Source organism: Typopeltis vanoorti, chromosome 3, assembly GCF_054136105.1.
Source record: "Typopeltis vanoorti isolate ZY-2024b chromosome 3, IOZ_Tvanoo_1.0, whole genome shotgun sequence".
Lineage (NCBI taxonomy): Eukaryota > Metazoa > Arthropoda > Arachnida > Uropygi > Thelyphonidae > Typopeltis > Typopeltis vanoorti.
In genome coordinates, this window is record NC_143551.1 from 147,843,003 (window position 1) to 147,868,215 (window position 25,213).

A 25,213-nucleotide genomic window follows, 5' to 3' on the forward strand; every position below is an offset into this window, starting at 1 on the left:
ATGAGCAAGAGATGGGAGGAGAGAATGAACGTAACCGATATTAGAATGCTGAGACTTGTAAGTAGTGAAACAAGACTAGACAAGATCAAAAACTCACTGATCAGAGGGATAATGAAGGTAACCGAAGTATCTGGAAAGATTAGGGAATCACGACTAAGGTGGTTTGTCAGTTATGCGGCGAGATAAAAGCTATGTGGTAAGAATAGTGCTGGTGAAGCCACCTGGCCAAAGAAGGGGAATCCTAAACAACGATGGCTGGACAGCTTGAGAGGAGACCTCCAAGACCTCGGACTAGAGGAGAAAATGGCCTTAGGAAGAATGTATGGGGATTGAACCGCTACAGCGAGCCTACTTGAGTAGGAATGAAGCTGAAGAAGAAGTTGAACTTGTTTCTCTATGAGCCGATTACACCTGTATGGTCTCTTAATTTAATCAGTGCATTATTTATTTATTTATTTGAGGCTAAAATGTAGTGGCAATAACGAATGCTTCACTTTTCAGTTTATCGATCCACTGATTCAACTTTTGTCACTAAAAGCAATGATGGATTCATTATCATCAATGTTGCTAACTCCAATAATCAGTATTATAAGGACGTTTTACACAAACTGAGATGTATTATTTTGCACGCCTTATTTACCTAGTATATTATAATAAAAGATCTGTATGAATACTTTATGTATGCACTTTTTGTAACACACTTTTTCTTCTTTATTAGGAATCAATTCTGATACAGTTCAACAAACATTAACTGCACTTAAGTTTCAGATAGATCATGTCAAAACCTTCATAATTCTCTTGCATATTTTTTCCGAGTAGTAATTTGTAATTTTGGCACAAGTCATAACCAAACAAAACATCTACTTGTGTTTTCTGTATCGAATGAGGAAAATCTGCCTAAAAGCGCTAATGTTTAAATAAATCGTTAACCCAGTGAGTGCACATTGATTCTGATAGAATTTCGTGAAATAAAAATGAAGAGAACAGTTACGAAATCTAGATCTTTTGAAATACACTCCTACATTTTGATGGACTGCTTTCAAACGACCAGTAGTCTAAAAAAATACTACCACTATGAACCAAAATTATAAGAAAAGTGAATAATAGAAAAAATACAATGATTGAAAAGTATGCAAAAATTGTTAAGGTTGCTTTACTTATGAGTTTCCCAAAACGTCTAATGTCTATTAGAGTATTTGTGCTTTCATCTCAATACGCTTATTATCAATCACTCTGGTTGCGCAAATTTTGGTATGGTTGAGTATTTTTGATAGTATTCCCACCTACAGAATGCCAAACCTTCTTGATATTTCAGCGTAAAAATCGGTATTAGTTAGTCATTCGCTGGATGCCGTATGATCATTTTCGTACATCCTAGGTTTGGAGAGTGAAACTCTCTGTTAAAAGAAGTTATGGGGACGAAGAATCCCTTTCCACAGAAAGTTAGTAGGACAACCACAAACCCATGCCTATGGCGGGATTCGAAACCGCAACCTCTTGGCTAGAAAGCAGATACGCTAGCCACTCGGTCAAACAAAGCAGTTCAATGTTCCGTATTCTAATTCCTTGTCCATCCGTTGCTGTTTTTTTTTTCTTTTCAAATCACTTTAGGCTTCTAATAAACAGGGTGGTAGTCTCAAACGTAAAACTTATTGACAAATTTACTTTTATTTATTTATTTTTAATTAAATCACCTTAAAGTTTGTCGGTATGCATATATATGAAGTAGCTGCCAGAGTGGATTTACGAAATCTTAATATTTTGAATCTTTAATTAAATTAATTAAATAAATTCCAATTTTGGATTGTAAGAGTTAGATTTCTAGTTTCTTTTCTCTAATTTGTTTACGTTTTTTTTTTTCACTGCTTTACATGGGCTGTGTAAATTTTCTCATTTTTACCCTTTAGATTAAAATTAGTAATTTTACAATATTTTTCTAAATTTCGTAAATTAATGTCTAATTTTCACCTAAACATGAAAATTAATAAATTTACAGAGCCGATTTAAATTAATAAAAAAGGTAAACAAATAAAAGAAATGAAACAAGAGAAATATAATTTCAATCAACAATCGAAATCTATCAATGCATTTTAAATGAGAATCTCAGATACTAAGATTTTCTAGCCTCCCGCTTAAAGAGCTACTTTGTTTATATTGACATTGACAAACTTTAAACTAGTTTAATTAACACAAAAATTAAAACCTGATCTGTTAATAAATTCTAGGTGTGAGGCCATCGCTCTACTTATTCGAGGCCTAAAGCAACATTTAAAAAAGTTTCATGTTTTAGATCTCTTAAAATGTTCACAATTTTAATTTGTAAAAAATTATAAGTTCAAACGTGTTAGATTAATTTTGACTAAAAATTGACTGAATTTTGATTCTTCAATGACTAGCAAACAACTCATTTGCTGAAATCCAATATTGACATTGGTACGTATGTGCATGGTCTGCGCGGACAGTTTGTTTATCTTCCTGTCACAATTCTTAGCGTAAATAGGTTGATGCATGTTCTCTATACGTACAACGCATGATAGGTGCTGATTAATAGAGCCATTAATTAATTTGGAAACAGCGTCAGAATATGAATAACAGAAACTTTCATTCTTTATATACACGAAACTTTCGTGTACTCTGGCAATCTCACTAAACAGAAATATTTGTAATAGTCTCAGTAACATGATTATTCCGAAGCGGTTAAAAAAAACAAGTGCGTTTTTTTTTTCGTCATGAAGATTTTCAAGTACGAACATACATGAATAAACAACGTTTTTCAAATGACCAGAAATTACATTAAAATAATCAGGTGGCCACACAAGTAGAGAAAAAGCATACATCCAAATATATTGATGGTTTTAAGTGCCAACTTGATACAGAATTTTTCTAAAGAGAGAGAACTATCTCTTAAGTTATATCTTTGCAAACAATTTTAACCCCCATATTTCATATTTTAAGGCCAAATTTTTCGAATTTCGGGTCTTTTAAGGCCGTCAAGTCTGTTGAAGGAACGTTACGATAAACAATTGCCCTGGTTTATAGTGAATTGCCAGGAAGTATCGATCCAAGTCATATAGCTGCCGCCAATTCAAATGAGCAATGCCAAACTGCCTTAGAAAGCCCGCGAAAACCGACACGCACGAACAAACACACTCACAGGAACACATGTGCGCGTTGGGGATACAGGCAAAACAGTTTTAGCAGCAGTTTCAGATGCAGTTAGGAACCGGAAATCAAAATGTAAACTTGCTAACAGTTCTTCGTGCATAAAATTCTTGGAGAAGTTTATAAGGTTAAGAAACCTGCCTTCAAAGAGAAAGTAGTACTACGAGAAAATTGAACTGTTTGCAAGATAAGAAGCGGTGCACATAAATATACCAGTAAAGTTGTAGAGAAAACAAAGAATTCGTAAAAATCTTATTGCATACCAAACAAACTAAAATCAAGTAAAAAATCTTGTTATTAGACGTGCTAATTTCATAATTAAATACATATTTCCTTCAATAATTCACAAAGTTTGTATTCTGGAAGCTCTCAGACAAAATTCAAAATGGCTGACAAATTACTTACAGTTAGATAGTATAGTATAGCAAGTGAGAACTTGCACAAGTTTCAGATAATTCATTCACATATACGATAAGTTATCAACCCTGAAGTGTGTTTTCTTGTTTTTGCTAGCAAGAAGAGAAAAATTTAAGGGGAGCCATATCTTTAGAACACATTTTTACTTCAAAACTTAATTGGCCTAAGAGATATAATTGAAAAATGCATTAAAAATAATACCGCTTATATATATGCAGTTGAAAATTGCAACTGAATAAATTAAAACAAAGCAGTTACTTCCGTATCAGCGAAGCTAATTAAAAATATACCACCATTTTAAAATGTATTTGTTTATTAAACACTCATGTTTATATTATATGATTCGCGTTAAAAAAATTAACAACAAACAAAAAAAGTATTTCTAGTGTATGATTCACGAAAGCATTTTTATGAAATTTATGAAGTAAATTACATTAAAAAAAACGGAAATTTCTTAGCATTTTTGTTAATTCGGATCGCAGGTTTATCTCCCCTTTAATCAGTTGCGCTACCACTTGTGAGTTGTTTGAGAACGTCTACCCAATAACTAAAATGCTTTCATAGTTGTGCACGAACCTGTTAAAAATGAATTTAAATGATAGACAAATTTGTTAAATATTGCATTCACTCAACGGAAACCAACAATGACGTTAATATAAATAATTATCTTCAATTTTGTTCATTAGTTTCAAAAAAACGTTTGTTTCATATACATGTATAAAATAGCATGATTTATAAGATACGGGCACCCAAATAGGGGGTTGCTGGTTCGAGGTTCAAAGTACTTTTTTTTTCAGCAACGAGTCTTCTTATTGCCATGGAGGCGACAAATAATACTACTCTATAGTTTAAGGAAGTGGCTTTTCGAAAGCAGCTCTAGTAATTAACTTTCCAGTATCTGGTAATTAACTGAATTTATTTCCGCTAATCTTTCTGCGTTAGGTGTCGCCACAGTTTAAATTCTAATTTCAATAACGTTAACTGATCTTTTTTATTTTTATTTTTAAATAATTTCTGCGGCGTCTTCTTTGCTCTACATGATTTCCTACGAGAAAGATACTGCATGTAGTCACAGTTACGGGTGCCACATATTGTATGACAAGCTTATGTGTTACCAAGAAGAATAAAAGGCAAATTACAAGGTCCGTAGTTGTACAGGTATTGGGCGGTGAGTCATCTGTCTTTAAACTAGCAGCAGCTGAACTGCCTACAAGTAAACTCATGTGCGTTTGCCTGCAGACATACTGCAACGTCATAGTAGTCGGTGTGTCAATATCGTAAAAGGACAATTTTCATTAGTCCTATTTTATATATATAGTATTACATATAAATATGAAAATGCAAATTATTATTGATATAGTCGTCCTTCACTGAGAGAGGGAGAGGGAGAGAGAATATGTTGTCAAAAGTACTGGAATAACCCATGAAACGGCTGATATAAAAGCGGCTATACTTATATTTGCAAATAAAGTAGATCTGTCCAAAGTAAATATAATTTTTGAGTGGCTATCAGGTATAATTGTAAAGAGCATTTTACTAGATATTTACTAACTCCGAAATTACTAGATTTTTATTGCAGTTAAAACATGTAAATAAGTATTTTTTTATTTATTTATTCAGCTATGAACTAGGGTCATTACCCTCTCAAGAGTATTCTAGTGCAATAGAGTAGTCGAAAAATCTGAAAATTAACATAAAATACATCTGAGAACATCATCACATGTATTTTATGTTATTAATTAATTGATTAAGAAAAACTTTATATTTTGGAAAATATTAATACAGTGTTCTTGTAAACATCGTTCTACATTATGTACAAATAATAATCATTGCAGGCTTATAATTAAGTTGTCGTTTTTTTATCTATCTGACCCACACATGCAAGTTCTATAACATATCAGGTTAAGAGAATATCATTTGCAGTAAATTAATATTATTTTGGTAAATGGGCTAAAGAGGAGTGATATGATTGAAGCATATAAATTGTTAAGATGAACTTACCAAATCCATACCCGTGATATTTTTCAAAGGGTTGAAGGAGTGAAGGGGATAGTGACGAGAGATCATTCTTTGAAGTTGTATAAATGTGTGGTACATAAAAGATTTTTGATTTTTTTGCTTGGACAGTGGTTGATGAATGAAATGCTGCGCCGAATGAAGCAGTGAGTACCCAGACACTGAATAAATTTAAGATGGGATATGATAAATATTGTCTCTGTGTAAACTGTATTTTACTATTGCCTCCCTCGATGAGGCTTGACTCCAGGAGGTGTTAGAATAATAATGATGATGATATCGTACCGTGTGTATACAAATAAGTATGCTAAAATCGATTAAAACGTTGCCTTTAACGACGAGTGTAATAATTCAACATTCTTATTCTATCATGGCATGATAAACCTAATCATAAACCAATCAAAATGAGTTCGTTTACCAATATTCTTAATTCTGAACTCAAGAGGAAGGATGTCATCTTAAATTAGTATTTAGAATTTGGAAATTCTAACATTAAGGAAACTTTGTGTCTCTTTCGAGTAAAAATGAGTTAACCGGTCTCGTACGGAGTTGGGCGGATTTTTCTCCTTGTAACTCAGGTTTATCATCCCTCAAAACAGGCAAACCGGTCTCGTGAACACATACGACTACAGTCATAGAATATACTATGGCAAGGAAGGGAATGGGAAACCACCTTGCTTTGCTCATAATCATCTCCCTAGAATGGTAGCATATAGCTATCCTCTACCAGCCGTATGGCTGAGGGAATAGGACAGGATAGGATAGTATATTCTAATTTTTCAAGAATCAATAAGAAAAGCAGCTCATCCACTGTACAGAAAGTACAGTTCCAAATAGCTAAATACAGTATATGATTATTATATACAGTAAAAATACAAAATTAAAAGATTGAACCAAACAGTATCAGAAATATTGTAGACATTTTACACTTAAGAATAACAGCGACAAGATCTTAAAATAGTTATCCAGTCTACTTGTAGCACTGGCTTTGGTAATAAATTATCTTATACAATAATTGTAAATATTGTTTTTTTTTCTCTTATTTATATAGGGCATTAATATTCTTTTATTAAAACATGTTTCTTTGTAAGAGTTTTAGTTCTTAAATTTGAGTAAATCATTAAACATTTTAATGCAAAATACACAGTGCATATGCATTTATATTGAGTGGTTTTGTGAGACTACATATTTCATACATACTTGTCTGATATATATATATATATATATATATATATATATATATATATATATATATATATATATATATATATATATATATATATATATATATATATACAGGGTGGCCATAAAATAACTTTCCCTCTTTCCGTTTATAGCTAAAACCAATAAACGGAATGAGACCAAATTTTATATTGAGACTTTGAAGGCATGGGGAGATGATTTCCGCGAAAAAAAGATTTAGTACCAAAAGTCGCCGATATGGGGAATTTTGGCACTGGCGGAGCCGAAAACAAGCGGATAATTATATTAAAGGCAGATAAGATGGAATAATAACGTTTCGACAGTGTAAGCGAGAGCCGCGTCACTCATTCCAGCTGGATATGTTGGCACGTTACAATGATAATAATAATAATTAAACTAAAACAACTTGCGAGAGACACAGAAATTAATGTAGTGATTGAACTCACAGGAAATAATGTTTTATTCATCAGAATCAGGGTCCCTGGACGACGTACACGATTTTCAATGTGCTGACCTTTCTTGTGTACAACAAATTGCATCCGGTGTGCGACATACTCTACGGCTGAGCGAGGAGTCGGATTGGATGTTCATAACAACTTACATGTCTCTTTCAAGACATGTAAGTTGGGAACGCCACCAACATACACAACGGATTTCAAATACCCCCACAGCCAAAAGTCACATGGAGTGATGTCGGGGATCGAATCGGCCATGCTGTGGTAAAGAACTGACTGAAACCCTCTCATTACTGAAATGCTGGCGTAAAAGGCGCTGTACTGAACGTTCAATGTGTGGCCGTGCTCCATCCTGCATAAAAATAATGGAGTCCAAACATTGTCTTTGCTGCAATGCAGGAATGACAAAATTTTCCAGCATTCGTCGATAAATCTCTCCATTACTGGAGAGATTTATCGACGAATTTACAGGACCTGTAGGGGTAATACGCTTAAAAAAGTATGGTCCTATTATGAAATCGCTGGGAAGCCACACCACACGGTTACTTTTGGAGAATGCAGTGGTACTTGCTGGATCGCTTGGGGATGTTCAGATGTCCAAATTCTGAAGTTGTGAGTGTTGACCGATCAATTCAGATAAAAATGAGCCTCTTCACCCCACAATATTCTCCAAGGCCAATCATTGTCGACCTCCATTCGGGCAAGAAACGTTAGCGCGAAGGTCATGCGCTTATCATAATCTGAGGTAGGTAGTGCGTGCACACGACTGAACTTATACGGAGAGAAGTGAAGCATTTTCCGTAAGATTTTCAAGACTGTACCATAAGCCATATCAAATTTGAGAGCTATGGCACGAGCGCTTGGACCAGTACTGGTCCCTGTGTCGTCGAACACCCCAGGTCTAACTCCTAGTGATCCAGTTTCTTCAAACTTCTTAATCATAGCTCTCAGTGCTACAGCTGACATAGAACCTGTACGCAGGTTATTAAGCCTTCTAAATTTCCGAAGGGCCGCTACGGCATTGCACTGTTTAAGGTAAAACAACTTAACAAGTAAAGCACGCTGAGGCAAGGTAGGACGCATATTCAGCACAATTCATCAGTCCTTCGCATAACTGCCTGAACGTTCCCAATCCCATTTTAAGTGGAATTGTTGACGCTGCTGTCACGTACGCACAGTAAAATTTGCATAATCCTTTTTACCTGCATTTACTGCAAATATTTGACTGCTTTCGGCTCCACCAGCACCAAAATTTCCCCTATCTGCGAATTTTGGTACTAAATCTTTTTTTTTCGCGGAATTCATCTCCCTATGCCTTCGAAAGTCTCAATATAAAATGTAGTTTCATTTAAGTTAATTTATGGCCACCCTGTATATATATATATATATATATATAGCCATTTTGATAAATCTAAATGTATTATTCTAATACCAAAGTGATTATAGTTAAATGTATATTTGAATTTTAAGTAGAGACAGAAAGAACAAGTTACATTTTTCTCATATTCTATTTTAAAGAGCCATTTAGAAAATATTTTACTAAGTGTTTATAATATACAGTTATAACTTAGCACTTTCCAAGTTTATGCCTTAAAGACACACACACACAAATATTAATAAATAAAAGGTAGCTACCTCTTGAAAATTATATTTTTTTCCGTAATTATATTTTAATTATAATTATATAATTAAATATTAATTATATTTTTCCGTAAGTTACATGTATTAACACACACTTCTCTTCATTTAAAAGTTTGGACCCTTCTTCATTCATATACAAGATGTCAGAAAGGATGGATAGCTGGAACCCACCTGAATCATGGAAGAGAATAACTTGTATCATGATGATTCGTGCCCGCCATCAAAATAAGGATATTACGACTGCTGCCCAATGCTCCCTGAATACAGTAAAAACAATCAGGCATGAACTAGAGACTTGCAATGGTGACTACGAGGATGTAGCAAGAAGAAAGATCCCTAGCAGACGATCTGATTGCGTTCGTACAGCAGAATTCCTCGCAAATCTGCAGGAACAGGTGTTGAAGAACCCTAGCATTGGAATTCGGGCTTTGTTCGTGGAGTTGCTAACTGTTGTCAAGCCCTGGATAACACGGGTAGCCAATGGTAGGCCGTATGTATGGCAGCAGGATTCGGCCCCTTGCCACACCTCTGGGAAAAGTCAAAAATGGTTGTCTGAAAATTTCTACGACTTCACCAGTCCAAATGTTTGGCCTCCAAACTCCCCAGACCTTAACCCCATGGATTATTTTGTATGGGGCGCAGTTGAAAAAGACACCAATCGCACTTCCAGTAATACAAAAGCCCAGTTAATGGATAAAATTAAAACAGTTTTTGCGGCCCTTCCCAGGGAGACTGTAGCATCAGCTTGTTCGAGGTTCCGAAGCAGAATTGAAGCTGTGATCGATGCTAATGGTGGTTATTTTGAGTAAATCTTGTTGATAGTATTGTAATTAACTCTGCCTGTAATGTTTTTTGTCAATTCATTAAATTTAATAGATACAAAGAAGATTTTCTTTTTCCTTACGAAACTGTCAAATTTATCCCGAACACCCTGTATATATATACTGCATGTTTTTTAAATAATTCATGCTACCTGCCAGAATTTTATACTTCTTTCTCCCACTGGGCACAGCTGCTAGAAAGGGTGTAAACAAGTTATTTCGTCTAAAAGCTCGTTATGTGAAGTGAAGTCTGTATGCTTTCAAGATACAGGAATGAGTTTTGAGTGGTGGTCGAAAGTCCAGTCATTTATAGGTGAGCCTTTCCTAAATTTTCTCATTACGTAGACCGATAGAGATAGATAGAGAGAGAGAGAGAGAGAGAGAGAGAGAGAGAGAGAGAGAGAGAGAGAGAAAAAGAAAAGAAAAGAATAGTGAATGGGTCTTTCAGAATCTCCATCCACACTGGTTCGGATAAAGTTTCCGGTGACAACTCTAGACTAAAATCGAGCCGCCTGAGTTTTGCAGTAAAATTCAAAACTTTGGAATCTCGAGAATGACATCTCTTTTAGCAGTCGGGAAAAAAAATTACTGAAAAAAGAAATTGTTTCCTTTAACTGGAAGAATTTGAGTTCGAGTCTCATCAAGTGAATGAGAAACAATTTCTACTACCTTTCAGATGAAGCCGAGTTGCATAGTTTCACACTGAGAGTGGGCAGGTTTTTCCATGGCAAACCAGCTAAAGCATACATAAATGACAAACACAATACCGTTCGCTTTGCCACTGTAGCTATTTCTGCACTAATAATCAAATCAGTCCCTTGTTTATTTATTTACTTCTTGATTTCTCTTCATTTGCAAATTAATTCAGAAAAGAAGTTCAGTCTGCTGTGCATCTTACGAGAATACACTAATAAAGGTATCCCGGAAGTGAGTCGTAATTATTCCATTAAATGAGTCCTGCATGAGGAAGTGCTAATTTGTGGAACAATTACCACGAACAAGCAGCCCCTTCTTAGTAAATTACTTACAGAGAAGTACAAAGTTTTTTTTTCATTTGTTTTTAAACAAAAAAATAATAATTCTTATAGTTTTAAAAATAGTCCAATAAGGTCGCTTTCTCTGCGAATATCTACTGTTTCACAGGGTAAACAGTGATGAAGGGATCAAAGTAAGTGCCACCTAACCCAAGATTATGTTTAAAAATTTCATGATTCGCATCTACATCAAACTGTGCGTGTTTCACTCTTAAGTGCCAGGTTAACCGCAGGTGATTCAACTGTCTGTAAGAGATCTTCCTTTAAGTCTATTTATGGAGGTCTTTTATAATAACATAAAAGCCTTGCTTAGTTGATTCAATATGTGAAAAGAGTAACACTTCTATTACCTCATAGGTTAACCAGTATTTCTGAAGTCTAAAGCAATGTCTACATTGCTTTAGACCAGTCCCTTGAACGTACTTAGAATAATCGACATAGCAACGAATCTAACAAACTCCAACGTTTCGCAGAGTTATTTATTCTCATTAGGATGCACATCACCGATATCCATTATATTCTAATGTCCGAATTTTGCTTCATGAGAACATTTCAATCAACAACAACGAATGTGAATAAATTTCATTCTCTTATTCATCAGAGTAGAGGATGAAATTTTACTCCAATAAACTTTTAATTTTTATGGCAGAAAAGCTATTTTGGAGAACTCTGCTTTAGTTTCTTATTAGTCTCAAGTATGAATTCGCTGTTGATTTTTCAAGCAGTTCGATGGCGTCTATTGTTCTTATGATAAGAATAATAACACCATTAATGAATCTTATTAAGTGGTATTCCTAGGCATGGAATGAAGGAAGAATCCAAGATAGGCCACATAAAACTTTGCGGTTAAGCAAAATCTTCAGGACTGATTCTACTTAAAAGTGAAAGTTTTTTATCATATAGTAAGAAAGCAAGATAGTTTGTAGCAGACTATTCCAAAAGAAAAAATAACTTTGATACTTTAAGGGCTTTTAATAAATTATCATTCCCTATGGAATGATAAAACATAAATTGAGTGGTGAGGCTTTTGTTTTAAAGCGGACATTATTTTATTTTTAACTAAATTTCCAGTAATTAATAATAAAAGCGATGTTTAAGGAATTACTGAACAAAAGTTCAGGGAAATTTGAATATATTGTCACCTATAATATTGCGCATTCCGCAGTTAAAATAAGATCTCTCCTGAGATAAATCGTAACATTAAAATGCTTTATTATAAATATAAGAAAACAACCGATACATAGCAAAGTTTAGTGAAAATACTTGAACAATATATATCGAAGAAACTACAATTCTTTAAGTTCTTTCTTTGGCTCTGAACATGTGCATACGCCGTCAGTTTCTGATGACTCCCGTATTTTGGACCTTCTCCAATACATCCACCAGACAAGTGACAGTCCAATTCATCATAGATTTTATTTTTAGCTTGCGATTGGGACTCTGTGCGGCAGAAAAGTCATTTTTTCCATATTACTTGTCTCAAATATGTCGAATCGTGGATATACTATTTAAAACTTCCGTAATGTAGGAAGTATTACATTATCCAGAGATGTTACATATCCGTCGGTGTTTATTCACTAGTTCATCCTTCCTTCCAAGAGCAACGGACTCAGACTATTACACCTTCGCCACCAAACTTCATAATTGCGATGATGCCCTCGGGCATAAGGCGTTTCTCCAGCAACCTCCACATTCATAGTCATCCATCCGATTGGAATGGAAAAGGGTGTAATGTGATTCATCTCTCCATATTTACTCCAGTATTTTCTGACTGTTCATTGGCATGCTTCTTCTTCGGCTTGTATAGTGCTACCATTCCATTTATGGTAAATTCAGTATATATAGCACCTTCTGTTATAAGTGCTATCGCGAAGACAGATTGAAGTGTGTGTGTGTGTGTGTGTGTGTGTGTGTGTGTGTGTGTGTGTGTGTGTGTGTGTGTGTGTGTGTGTGTGTGTGTGTGTGTGTGTGTGTGTGTGTGTGTGTGTGTGTGTGTGTGTGTGTGTGTGTGTGTGTGATTACTGAAAACGTAAGTTTTTTCTTAAAAAAATAAATCATTTTCATTCGAATGGAACTATAATAAGATTCATCAATAAGATTCATCAATAAGATTCATTATTAAACTGAATAACTCCAAGTATTTCAAATTACTTTCTTTCATTTACACCCTTCTGAAGCAATAGAAATCATCTTGAAAAAGTACGAACATTCTTTTCCATGAATAGGAAGATTCTGGCGGCTATTCACTCATTTTAATTTTTCCTCCAAAATAATTTCCAACTAAATGCGTGACATTTTTAAATGTCATTTAATAAAGGAGGTGCATTTCTTTTCGCGCTGTCAATTATCTTGAACAGCTTTCATCTGAGATCGTGCGAAGTGAATTTAGTTTTTTATTTTTTTGAATTTTCTACAAAACATCATGAAATGTTTGGCAACCAGAATTTCTAACCCGACAACAGCGGTGCTCTTAACGAACATGGGGGAAAATGAGAACAGAAGACTAAGGAAGGGGAAAGGGGGAAGTCGGAGTACAGCTAAAAATTGAAAAGCAGGTATACATAAGGTTAAGTTGACCTGCATGTGATAACCATGAAGAGCTAAAAAGGGACGAAAACTTAGCTGCTAAATGATATGTTTTTCTCTATGACAATGAATATCGAACAGACTAAATAAAATCTAATGGATGACGGTGACATACACTAATGTCGCTGTTTAACTAATATCGTATAAATAGTAATATAGAATGTTGAATAAATAACGTAAGAAGCCTACGTATGCACTTAACCTTATGCTATTTCGTTACAAATGGCATAAGGTTACAAAACCTTTACCAAATGTGGAAATTGACAGAATGGCAAGTTAGCATAGTAAAAGAATTGCTTTTGGAATAAAGTGTGAGAAGCTGTATTAATTAATGTTTAGTTTTTGCTTTCTAAATGCTTATAAATTAGGACCGTGTAGAATTTAGAAAGGAAAACTAAACATTAATTAATACAACTTCTCACACTTTATTCAAAAACAAACTCCTCAACGCTTTATGGTGTTAGTTGCAAAATACCAGTCACCAAAGCACAATGATTAAAATTATCATTAAATATGTTTAAGAAATTAATTTAAATATCAATAAATCTACAACATCTTGTACATATTTTACTCTTTTTTAAAAAATATGGGTAGATTAAACACATGCTAGTTTTTTTTTTCCTCTGAGGTATTCTTAAAATTTCGAATTGAACAGCAAAGGCAAATTAAAAACAATAAATATTAAAAAAACATGAATTTTTATTAATTATTTAAATTCTTCTGTATCTGTGTATATATTTCATTATATAATCATTAAAGCATGGAATCAACATGCAACACATTAAGGTAATACTGACCTGTCCAGTAGTGCATTCTACGAGTACTTATTTACAATCATGTTAAAGAGAACTTATCGAAAAAATAATGAAGTTCGAAAGAGCGTCAAGTGTGAAGCTACACTCTTTCACTGCTTGTTAAATATTGCTAAATATTTCTAAATCTCTGGTCCTCATGATGTTCATAACAAGTTATTGTTTTCTAAGTATGCTTAATAAGACAACTCTTGGTGGAAGAAAGAGTTACATATGCCAGTACCAACAGTATCAGTGGATTTAGTTTAAAAATAAAAATACTGTATTCGACTTAGCGATTTTCCCCATAATGTCATAACAGGTACCACCAAAGCAATACATTATCAAAACTTTGACGACATAAATGCATTACTTTATAGCACCCCCCCCCCCTCCTCTTGACATATCCTTTTAAATATAAATCAGGTGAAATCAGAGGGAAAAAAAAGCAAGGTTTTGACTGAAAGTTTGAATGAACTTTCGTTTAAAACTGCGGACAGATGTTAAATTTCCGATTTTAAAAAAATGTTTTCATATGTGATCGTGAAATATTTTGATCATCCGCGAAAATATAATGATGAACATTCATCAAAGAACAATTTTTGGTTTTACAGGGGGAAAAGCTCATATTTATTTTTATTTCAGTAATTAAAATAATAACATATCCATATATATATATGACTAATAGACAGCCTAGACGTATACTTGCTGGCAGGTGCAAAAGTCTAGTAAATTTACTAATGTTAGCAAATTCCCAATGAATTATAATCACTACAGTTCTGGTTTGACTCCACGTACGTAACCTACTCCTTGGCAGTTAATATGAATGGCGGATGATAATGAGTGGGGAGAACTTTAATCGAGCCGATAATAGGATCAAATGATGACTAGACTTGTATCCCCCTACTGAGTCAGTTCAGCAGGTGTTGTTATTCCGTCAAAACAAACATATCAAATTTATTATCATCTTATTTTTAATCAATGTGCATCCCACTTTAGGTTTATGAAAGGTTAGATAATCCTGTTTTCCTGCTCCAGATACCAAACATGGTACTTTTCAATCCACTTCAAACCTCCAGAAGGGATATCACATAGAGCGACGAAAATCACCCGCTACCTGAAAACTAATCCCAGAGGGATTCGAGCCCACGGATATTTAATTCCTGTACTTAATGTTTGTAATTAATTTTAGCTGCTTTTTCAGCTATTTTTGTTTTAGAAGGTGTTCTAATTAAAATTAAAAAGGAGTTGGTAAAGGTTTTGGTAAAGGAGTTGGTTAATATTAAAAGATACTCATTTCACTTTAAAAATATGTTGATAAAATTTGGAATTTAGGATTTTGAATAAAATTTTTCTAGTTATTTCAAGTTCGATTTCAGTAGGATGGTTCTAATGGCAAAACTGAACAAAACGATGCGAACATACAAAACTACATGTTCCAAACACACTAAAATATCTGTTGTACATAAACGAAAAGTAGTTCTAGGTTTAGGATTCAGTTGATGTGATGATGACATCACAGTCCAAAAATACGCTTACAAAACCCATGTTTTTATTTTATTTTATTAAGTAGATTGAGCTATTTTGAATTACAACATGTAAAACTTTGAGGCTAGTGTATTATTAATTAATAATTTCGCGCGTTCTTCGGCCAGTTTGTCTCTATTGCAAGATGAGAAACCCTTCCCCCCCATGGGGGAAGGTTTTCGCCCTTACGAACATCGGGTAACTCACCTTTATTTGAAAATTTAAGGAGTGAGATTTGGGTGGTTGTAGCAGACATTTCTTCTGCAGTTATGTTGATATGTCACATTCCAAAATAACTACTCTGAATTATTAGTTCTTACAACTTAGCGATCTCTGGCTACTAAAACCATATCGCCGTGTCACTATGGAGATGAAAAGAACTGCATATCAATAGAAGTGGTCTGACGAGCATGCTGTGGAGTTACCGTGCTATTTTAACAATGAATAAAATCTTTTGTTTTAAATTAACAATTGATAATGGTAATCAGAAATTCTCTGATTTTATTAATAAATGATAAACGTAACCTCCGTATGCCTTATCAATCTGATTAAATTGAACATATCAACTTTTTTTGTAACCTAATACTTTTTGAATGCCCAGCAGACAATACACTTATTGTCTGGTTCATATTCGTCTTATTAACTGAGTAAATAATATGATATCACCACTCACTAACCAATACATTATGGTATGAATCCTTGTATGATCTTTACGTGGTTTGTCCTTTATGAGATTTCCATCCTCGCTACTCACTAAAAGCTTCAAGTGGCTTAAAAAGTATCACGTTGAGTCTCTACAGCATGGCCGCCAGATTATCCGATCTTTACCCTACCTGCAGAAGGTACCAAATGTAGAATAGGCTTGCAGCTTTTTATGGGTGATAGTCACATAAAAAAAAGCATCTTATGATCAAATGTGACGGCAGTAAGTGCATTATGATCGCATATGAGCAGTTGATCCTTGCATGAACGCAAATAAATACACGGTTTACTCTAAAATAGTTTTCCAACTGAAATACAGTATTCACTACTGCAACTTCCCTCGTGATTTCTAGAAACATTACGGCTGTTTTAATCAGTGAGTAACACAGGTTATTTCATAATTTATTGCAAATACGAATAACTTATGTAACCCAATTATTAATGCGTGTGTCGGTTCATCTGCATTATATTCATTCACACTACACCCATTAACTAATGAAACCGAGAACAGTTTTAGAATTCCATCTAAATAATACAGTATTCTGTAACAATTGTGGAATTAGTTTTTATACGAATCACCAGAATGAGACCACTGCAGAACAATAGTTCAGCTATTAGTATAGAAAAATACAGAAAATAACGAGGAAGATGAAATAAAGGTGGCTAAAAGGTTGAAAACTGCTGTTTTATAAAGGAATAAGCTTATAATAAGCTTATAGAGAATAGGCCTATCATTCCGAAGTATTCAGTTACTTCCAAACCTAACAAACAGTTACAAAATTCAGTTTCTTGAGTAATTACACATAAGTCACTAATCGGAAGCTCTCTCTACTGTATGTGATTATTAGTGCTTGGAGCACGCAATACAGACTACATCAGCGTGAAGTGAAACATTTAGAAATATCGAATTAATGAAGAAAAAAAAGAGACAATATTGTTTTCTTTTTTCTTTATTTTGTTTTGCTAACTAGTAAAACAATATACGTTTGAAATTTCCAAAGTGACCACAAACTTACAGAGTACAACATGGGAGGTATTGGTTCTATGCTACTTGAATGTTGGATATTTATTATCCCTTCAAATACCATTTTATGTCATATGAAGCCTTTACAGCTTCATTTCTTCTATACAGTATGTTTTTCACACCAACTTTAATTCAACACCTAAATATCTGGGAATAACGCCGGATAGAACTCTGACATATAACCAGCATATGATTAATATCGCTGCTAAATTCCCACCAGAAATAACATAGTTCAGAATCTTTGTGGTACTATATGGGGCTCAAGTGCCACAACTCTGCGGTGCACTGTAATGGGTCTAGTTTACAGTGCATGGTGCTCCTGTATGGCTCAATAGTTACCATGTCAATAAACTAGATACTCGACCTAACTCCACTCTGCGTTTAATAACAGGTTGCATTAGGAGTACACCCTTACAATGGCTCCCCACTTTGAGCCATATTGATCCTCCGGAACTGCGACGACAGGAAGCTTTGCTTCGTGAATATAATCGAATTTTAAATAACCAAAATCTCCCAATCCGATACATGAATTTATTCCAGATGCGTTATCTAATAGACTAAAATTCAGAAGACCTACCATAAAAACCGCAATCTTCTTAGCCAGAATGACAGTATGGTGAGTAGGTGGGATGTACTGTGGTCCCAAGCAGTATTACCTGAAGTTCGTAATCACATAAACATCTTCCAAAAAACCATCTGGATTTGACCCTGCCCAGGAATATGTGGACGACGGCTAACAGGATTCGTACAGGCGATGGTGTATGTGGAGACTCACTTTCAAAGTGAGGTAAGATACCAAATCCTCACTGTCCCTGTGGAGCCGAGACCCAAACCATTCACCATATAGTACAGGAATGCGAGCTGACAACATATCCAGGTGACTTTACGGATATCTTAGACCTATCCCCAGAGGCGATCAACTGGATTAAAAACCCAAATGTTAAAATATGACTATCTTCTGTCTGATGCTTGTCATAAATTTCATATTTGTATTTGCCTGAATGTAGACGGTTTTTTTATCATATATGTGTATCTTATCTATATTCATGTGTATTATATCTTATTGTCTTTTGACCATGTGTACAAGCCATACGATAAATAAATAAATTCACACCAACATTGAGTTCGCTTATGAAAAATATACCTTTTCAAGCATGAGAAGTCATGACATTCGGTAGAAAGTATTTGTTTTCATAAGGTTTGCTATTTTGTCTTTGACAAAAACCAGCAATTCGAAACCTTAATCAAAACCACTAATAAAAGGGAAATAAACGAACTCCTGGGAAGAGCTCGTTGCAAGTAATATAATACTATGGCAAGGGAGCCTCTTCGAAGACCATATTTTCCCTCCGAAACCAAGAAGATTTGGGTTTGAATCTCGTGTAGGATGCAATGAATTTTTATGAAGCTTTTCAACTGAAGGAGAGTTAACCGGTCTCATACAAAGATCAAGCCCACCTCCTCCCACAACTTAGGTTTGTGTCCCGCAAACAGATCAAAAGAACACATGTATTTTACAGATATTACACAATGGCCTCATAGCCCGTACTTACTTCGTCCATAATTACAAATAATAGACAAAACGCAGACTACCGTAGTATAAAGGTAACGCCATGCGTTATCAAAAGCTGTTCAAACGAAAGAGTTAAAGCTGAAGTTAAGGGTAACCTTGACACGAAATTCGAAAAGTGCATGATTGTTGAGTGTGTCTCCATCTTGAATATGATACGCCTTGATGATTGTTGACAGTCCGCATTGATTAAGGTCTACACAAAATGGTACTTCTTTCACTACGAAATGGTACTAAACAGGCGAAATTATCCCCAACGAAGTGTAAAGGAGCAAAAAAGTGGATACTCGTGGTGAATGATATATGCGGTCTTGTACAACTAATGGAATGGTGACGTTGCTACAACTAACCTCGTAATACAACACCGGGAGTTCAAGAATAGTATCTCTTCCTCACCAAAAATCGTCGTCGCGAGAGAGAGAGAGAGAGAGAGAGAGAGAGGGGGGGGGGGTTGTTGGCAGACGTCGGTTGTACACAGAACAGTGGAAAAGGTGTATTGCTTTGAGTTATGGTTCTGCTGCACCACGCAACTGGAACTGCATTTGGCACAAACAAGACGTGTTAATGGTCTGCTCATGCCTTGTTTCCACTATCTAAGAGTGTAAAGGTAACGTATCATTGTATGTTCTGCTGGCCATGGTTAGAAACCATGTGCATTGATCAACGTATGATTGGTGTGTCTTAAAGTTTGCAGCAGACCGTACACGCTGCCATAATGCACCTGTTCTCAGACGGAAAATAACTGTCTCTGTCTGAAAACAAATACTACAACATGGCGGAATGCACTAGGAAAACATGATGATAACTCGACGCCATATTACTATGTAAGGAATTTGTCAAGTTGTCGTTGTTTTGGATTTATGCATGAAGGAACTAAGGCCATATTGCCACTTGTTCAAGAACACACGACATTACTTTTCATGAATGGTTGGTAAATTCACCAGATATCAGGATATGTCCTGTGTTCTCCAACCAACCGAACATCTGGAGTATATTCTGAAATGTGCTGTGAGGCTTATAGACATGGCACACATCTCTTTCTTCAATCACGGACAGTAGAATGCTTTGCAGACATCATAACCACAGATCCACACTAACATCAATAGAAATCTAGTGAGATCAATTCCGAGGCGGTTACAGACTATTAATCCTGTCTCGAACGATATTAAATAGGGAGTTCAAGAACAGTATCTCTGGCCATAATTCAAAGTTATATCAATATACATGAACTTATCAACATTATGGTCTGCTAACTGCGAACTTTAATGTGGATTAAAAAAGAGGGGGGGGGGGTAAAACTGTAAAGAAAGCTTTTCAAAAAAAGAAAAAGTAAATGGGTGATTAATTTCCATATTATTTAATCACCTAGCTCACTCACGGTACACTGGAAGTTCATAACCTTTTTTGGGAGGATTGACATAAAAACTTATCTTACCAAGTCAAGTAAACAAGTTTTCGATCTTAGCTGACAGAATATTGCAAATAGACAAACAGAAAAGGTAATTGTATTTTAAAAAAAAATAGAATAACAAGATTTTGCCTCTTATAGAGTTAGAAGTGCGAATATTTGGAAATGAAATTCCAAATAGAAGAAACTCTGGAAATCATCTTCAAGCATTGCCTCTTATCTGCAATAAGCAACATCAAGATGCCGTATTCTTTTCTTGCTTCTTGTTTAGAGGCAGTTCGGTTATTTAGAGCTTTTATACATCCAAGGGCATTTCCATATTTCTTCACATTTAACCTCCAATTGGGTTTCTGTCTTCAGTATAGAAATTCTCTCTCTCTCTTTCTCTCTATCTATCTATCGATCTTTGTTTTTCCAAAACCATCTTTTTCCCCCTTCTAATCACCAATTCTTTGTTTCCAAGCATTCCAGATTTCGAACATATTGTAAGTTTAACCTCTTGCTGCAGCATACTCGTATTATAGCAGCCACAGGTGATGGGGACATCATTCCCTCACTGAGAACATTAATTATGATTAATTGTGATTGAGCTTATGATTAATTAAACAATATTATTTTATTATAATTTTCTACATAATCTTTACTTGTTAACAGCTGCAATGTTTAATCAGTTCAAAAGGAATACAGTCAATATTCGCAAACGTTTTAGTAAAATTACTAAAACGTTTGCGATGCAAAAAGTGGATGTCTTGAAGTATAGAAATTTTACACTTTCTAAACTTCAAGATATTATTTTAGTTTTTTTTTTTTTTTTTTTGCTATAGAAGAAATTCTCGAAGATTTTTCTTTCGGTCCTTGGGTATGGTCCTTTCTCATATTTTGCTGAATAACTTCTTCATCCGCTCAACGCCTCTCCCTGCTTAAGTGCCTTTATCATCTCAATCGCCACCTCCTGATAACCCTGCTGCCTTCCCATCCCATTTCCCCACTTCATCTCATACTTACTGCAGGAAATGCCTCCTCTTGCAGTTGCCACTTTCAACAGTTCCTCCAAGTATCGCTTCCATGATTTTATTTGTACCTTTTCATGTACGCCTTCAATCAATCCAATGATGACATAATCTTTCTCTATTTCATTTTACGTCTCCTCTCTCTAACCATCTAATTTAACAAAGATATTTTTACCTGTCCTCCTTAATGCTAATTGAGTTTATTGCTTCTGTATTTCCTTCAGCTTCTACTTATTTTCTGGCATGGTTGAAACGTTTTCTTTGTCACAACTTCATCTGCTCCACCTACATACCCTGTCTATTGATTCTGTTCATTGCTGTTTTTTTTTTATTTACTGTACAACTGTTTAAAGTAACATCAAAGTAACATCTTGTCATATTTCGTTGACATTTTTTCCACAGATGTTTCTTATTAAATTTGTATGCGTCACATTTTAATTTATACTTTCTGCTTTTAATTCATATCTCGCGATCTTTTCTTTAAGATGACAACAACATAGAGCAAAGTGGGTTCACTATGTACAGCATGTTTAATTTATCCTTATTACACATTCTTAATAAATTAAGATGGGTATAATCAGTATCTTTCGATTATTATTTTTTCTTTCATAATTCAAAGTCTACGTGTTTTAATTTTCCACCAGTGCAATTTCACAAATATTAAGATCTAGTCTTTTTTCACCTCATTATTCTATATATATATATATATATATATATAAAAAATCGGTAAAAAAAAATCGGTTCAATCTTAGTAAATTGAAACAATTCTAGGTAGGGGTCCCATTGAACATTTCGGATCTCTAGCAGCACCAAAATAAAATAGTACTTGGTCACATAGAAACAACTTTAGTACTCCTAATAGATAATAATTACAAATCATTTCTTTATAATACGTAAAAATCTCATTACATGATGCAATGCAAAAATTGAGCTTGCCCTCTCATTACTCATACTGTATATAAAGACAAAGCCACATTACGGAGTAGCCTTCAAGCTGCTCAGTACATCTTGTTTAAGTTTGGTTCTATAATGATTCATTCTATAGAAAAATTCAAAATTTTTCTATTTTATTTTTCGTTTTGGGTATCTTCACCTTTTATTTTGAATGGAACTCTTCTTTTGAAACATGAAAGTTTCCAAATGTCAGAATCGTTCCATACAGATTATTAATATGTAATATGGCATTATTTTAATTATATTTGTCTAATGATACAATATAATTAATATCCCATATTTAATATGAATGGTTACCACACCTTTCATAAAAAATTCAATAAATTCTTTAGAATGTATTACTTGGAACATGGCCATGTGTTGCGCATGTGCATTGTACAGTCGAGTGTTTTATTAAATTCCAATCATCTAATTAGAGTTACGTCGCTATAGTTAAGCACCTTTAATTTGCATTACGCTATTTCCATAGTATTTGCTTCAATCTAATCATAAAAAAATGCATTTTCGATTGTTTATATGAATTTAAAATTAAAGGGAAGACATTTACACATTATAAGTTATTTAAATGTTACATTTAAGCAAAATAAGGTAAACATATGCTGAATAGCAAAACTACGTCATTAAATACGAAATGACTATAACTATACGAGTTTTCCATAACAATGTTTTAAAATGTTAATGTTTTTACTAGTCAGTCAAGAAAATCCCAACGGTATGGGCTCCAAAATAGTCATATCTTTGCATCCTTTTACAATGCCTAACCATCTGCTATATATAAGACACTTTGCTTTTCATTCAAGTTAACGTGTATTTGGTTCATTTCTAAAGCTAGTGATCCACGCTTAACCTAAAACTTAAACTGTAGATTATGAGCTATCTTCATTAAATTAAAGCACTTATTTTTTCATAAATTAAACTAAAACAAAAAGTCGAAAAACGAAAAATGTACAACACTACATAATGCGATGCAGCTTATACTAAAAGTAGGCTTAAAGAACTGTTAATACTAAGCGATGATTGTTGAACTTGTGAACTGATATCTAATTTCAAGCGCTAATAGTACACTATAGCTTACAAGTATGTCTTGTATTTTTTTTTTATATATTATCAGTGCATCAGATGAGGTTTCTAGTCATCAAATGCATTATAAATAATTTCATCAGATTATAGCTAGTAACGACATCATGAGCTGATTGAAGCAGAGCGACCTCGTGAGTCATATTTCATTACTGCTAGTTAGAACGTGATTGGAGAAAGAAATGACAATACCGTAAGGCTTTTTATCGTCTGCATTAAATTTTGTTTCAGTAATATTAAAATGCTGCATTTTCAAATTTGTAAGAAATATTTTGCACATATTTAAAATACCAAATGTTGATAATAACCCGCCGTATGATAATTATTAATTCCTGTCCATCAAAGAATGTTATATCTTGCTTATGTACGTATTTTATTATGTTCTAAGCCCATAATCATTTACAAAATAAAATGAATTTTCGTGTTTTCCTTTCCATAGTGTTATAACAGTGTTAGAGTATGGATTTCCTGTAGGAGACACGCTAACATTTAACATCTGTCCACAGTTACTTTGATGACGTAAATAGAACGTTCTTCACGGCTGCCTTAGCTACCTATCCAACACAGCTATTGGTTGTTCCCCAATAATACCTGTAAAATAAAGAATCGCTTGTAAAATGGAAGAAGGTGAAGAAAATCCAGTGACTCACCAAAAGGTCGGCAGCGGAACATGGGCTGTTAATCTTGTCGGAATCACCAGGTCGGACTACGTTTCTCCTTGCTTCTTTTACAGATCTTACATACACTCAATGTTGATTTCTACATATGTGGGCGTACACTACCTGCATAGCTGTTTAGATCTAGTAGAGAAAAGGCACGAAGTTTTGTCAACGACAGCATATGCCACCTGTTGGCTGTGATCCTCTACGGTACGTTTCCACCGGTCGAGTTTGAGATACGGAAACAGTGGCACCATCTCGTGTCGAAAATCATAACTTACTATTTTGGTCATTGTTATTTTATGAAGATTATGACGTTTAGGATGATGTCCAGGCAGCTAAGGTAAATATATTAAATCAGTGACTTTCAACCTTTTTCATAATATGGCACACCTAGACTAATTATTAAAATTCTGCAGCACACTAAAAATATATTCTTTTAATTTTTTTGACGATCTGGCAAAAAAATAGGCATAATTTTGATTGATTTACACACACAAGATATTAATAATATATTGTAATAATATCTTGTAGTAATTACTTATCCTTTTTGCTTCAAAAAAATTTAAACTATATTATTGACATTTTGAGTAAGAAAAACAATACTCAAAATTATTTTAAAAAAATGTTTATTGATTTTTTCAAATGAATATATAATATCCATGTTAAAGGAATACTATTCAATAAAATTAACCGAATGAAAAAAATAATAATAAATAAATTCTTACCGGTTACCTTAAAAATAAGAGAATTAAATTAAGTTATTTGTGAACACACTTATCAAAGGATTAAAGCTAATTAACACACTATTTTAAATCGATTCGCCAACCGTAAGTTTCGTAAAATATAAATAAGGGAGCTTCAGGTGCGGATGGAAGACCAGACACTAATAAATAAATGCGCAAATTACGATATTATTTCTTTCAATTAATTTATTTTCACAAATCTCGCGGCACACCGGTTGAAAATTGCTGTATTAAATCATTCAACTACATGTATTTTTCGACCATTTATTTCATTTGTGAAGTACAGAAAATTCAAGTTTCCGGGAGACAAATTCTTGCTGTCTTTGTATGACAGTGTAAAATGTGAGTATGTACAATATATAGTATACATAATAGTTTTCACGAATTTGTGTGAATGCCAATGATAACAT

At 34.1% G+C, this 25,213-nt stretch overlaps 1 long non-coding RNA gene across 1 annotated transcript in view; it reads right to left on the bottom strand.

The window, feature by feature from the left end:
* The window catches only part of LOC150108643 (uncharacterized), a 400,594-nt gene extending 376,433 nt beyond the window's left edge, over window positions 1-24,161 (bottom strand). Inside the window, exon 1 of the long non-coding RNA XR_016550669.1 lies at window positions 24,049-24,161. This is a non-coding gene — a long non-coding RNA (uncharacterized LOC150108643). The remainder of the gene's footprint in view (window positions 1-24,048) is intronic.
* Window positions 24,162-25,213: the final 1,052 nt, after the last annotated feature.